This window comes from Gekko japonicus, unplaced genomic scaffold (assembly GCF_001447785.1).
Source record: "Gekko japonicus isolate JY-2015 unplaced genomic scaffold, Gekko_japonicus_V1.1 scaffold2504, whole genome shotgun sequence".
NCBI classification, from domain to species: Eukaryota; Metazoa; Chordata; class Lepidosauria; order Squamata; family Gekkonidae; genus Gekko; species Gekko japonicus.
In genome coordinates this window covers 227125-229565 of record NW_015164732.1, presented here as the reverse complement: position 1 = coordinate 229565, position 2441 = coordinate 227125, and the positions used below count along the sequence as shown (strand labels likewise).

At 47.1% G+C, this 2441-nt stretch overlaps 1 pseudogene; it reads left to right on the top strand.

Annotated features, from left to right (window-relative positions):
• Positions 1-1610: 1610 nt before the first annotated feature.
• On the top strand, positions 1611-2196 carry LOC107109041 (annotated as a pseudogene).
• The last annotated feature ends 245 nt before the right edge of the window (positions 2197-2441 follow it).

Genomic DNA, 2441 nt, shown 5'->3' with positions numbered 1-2441 from the left:
CTTAACCAAGTCCTTCTTTTCCTTGCATGGGGACATTCTTTTTTCTTCTTCTTCAAGGATAGAAAAGATATATCATTTGTCCCACTTACTTGGTTGTCTTCCTGTTCTCTCTCAGAACTCACAGGAATTCGCTGGTAGGGCACAGGCTCCTTTTCACTTTCAGATTTCGAGTCAGCATTTTGAAACTTTTTGCAAATGTTTTTACAGGCTTCCTCCACTGCTTTCCGCACCCCATCAATCAGCAATTCCTTGAACTGTTCCAAAGTCAGTTGCCCAAATTCTTTATTATTTAGGTCTATCAATACAATTTCCTTTGCTGGATTATCTTCGTTTTCCCCTGTCGTCACCATTTTCAGTCCTGTTACTCCACTCCTTTTTGCAGCCGCGTAAACATGCAAAGTTGGAAATATCCTAAAAGGGTCATTTTATTAGAGGTCTTCATCAGCTAATAGAAGAATACATACAAACACATTCTCTTGCCTTTGTTAAAGGTAAAGGTAAAGGTTCCCTTGCTCAAAAGCCAGTCGAATCCGACTCTAGGGTTGCGGTGCTCATCTCCATTTCCAAGCCGAAGAGCCAGCGCTGTCCGAAGACGTTTCCGTGGTCATGCGGCCAGCATGACTAAACACCAAGGCGCACGGAACGCTGTTACCTTCCCACCGAAGTGGTACCTATTTATCTACTTGCAATTTCTTGCTTTCGAACTGCTAGGTTGGCAGGAGCTGAAACTAGAGACAGGAGCTCACTCTGTCATGTGGCACACTCGGGTCTCGAACTGCTGAACTACCGACCTTCCACAGCCTGCAGTTCAGCGTCTTACCCACTAGAGCCACCGCAGCTCCTCCTTGCCTTTGTTGCTTAGAGCCAAAAATAAAAGTTTAAAAAGGGAGGTTGTGGCTTGTACAAATCATGGCAGCCATGATTGCTCCTCCTCTTGCTTCTGTGTCGGGACACAGCGGTCTTCCCCCGCTAACCGCTTTTGCAGGGAGGAGGCCGAGCAAGTCCCCTGTGCCTGTCCTTCCCCCAGGAGGTCCAGGTGGAGCCCAACATGATGCCGAAGTTTGGGAAGGTCTCCAAAAAAAACCAGGAAGGGCAGGGTGGCTCGGGAGCAATCCAAGACTCACCCTCAATGCCGTGCCATTTTCCCCAGCTCCTATTATGGACTAAGGTTTTTAAGTGTGTCTTGATCAGATTACACATGCACACAGTTCCCCTAGCCAGTCTTATTTATACCTTTTGCTCTTTTGCAATTTTTAATGTCATCTATTACCTGAACATTTTAAATTAATCTTCCATTAAATACAGGTAATATGGGCAAGAGCAACTGTTGCAGCCCCTTCCCACTGCCCTTGCCCTCCTTCTGCCGCTGCCATCCCGCCTGCCCACCCCGGCTCTCTCCTTCTCCCCTCCTCCTGTCCCGTTCCCTATGCCCACCCTGGAGACCCGAACACCACCCTCCCTCCCTCCTCCCACTCCCTTGTCCCATCCCCTACCCCCCCACCCAAGAGAGTGAGTGAACGCGTGCACGGCCGGGCCCAACCAACCCCGCCAGCTCCCCCCCAGTGACCAAAGATTTGACCACTGACTAAGCCTGACTTAACTGAACACAGCTCAAGATGGACACCAGTGTTATTGAAGGAGGTTTAAATGTCACACTTACCATTCGCCTAATGCATGGGAAGGAGGTTGGAAGCATTATTGGGAAGAAAGAAGATATGTGAAGAGAGTGGTGCTCGCATTAACATCTCAGAAGGGAATTGCCCAGAACGGATTATCACTCTTGCTGGACCCACCAATGCCATCTTCAGAGCATTTGCTATGATCATTGACAAACTGGAAGAGGATATCAGCAGTTCAATGACTAACAGCACGGCCTCTAGCAAGCCACCCGCTACCCTGAAACTTGTGGTTCCTGCCAGTCAGTGTTGGTTCTTTCATTGGGAAAGGAGGGTGTAAGATCAATGAGATCAGAGAAAGCACAGGGACACTGGTCCAGGTAGCAGGAGACATGTTGCCCTACTCTACTGAGAGACCAATCACCATTGCTGGGATTCCACAGTCCATCATTGAATGCATCAAACTGATCTGTGTGGTCATGCTGGAGTCTCCCCTAAAGGTGTCACCATCCCCTACCGGCCCAAGCCATCCAGTTCTCCTGTCATCTTTGCAGGTGGTCAGGACAGGTACAGCAGTTAATATGAATTTTTAATGGGTACATAAAAAAATTCAAATATAGCCATCTTAATCAATTACACATACATAGAATTACCCTAAAAACTTTATGGAAGCGCAAAATAAAACTTGAGTATTTCTTAACCAATCTTAACCAGTTACACATATAGAGGAGTTCCCTAACCGAGTCTTATTTATAAAGCTTGATTCTTTTCTTCTTCTGGTTTCTTCTCTTCAGCAAAGTCTGAGAAAAAAAGAGCCTCTGCTGG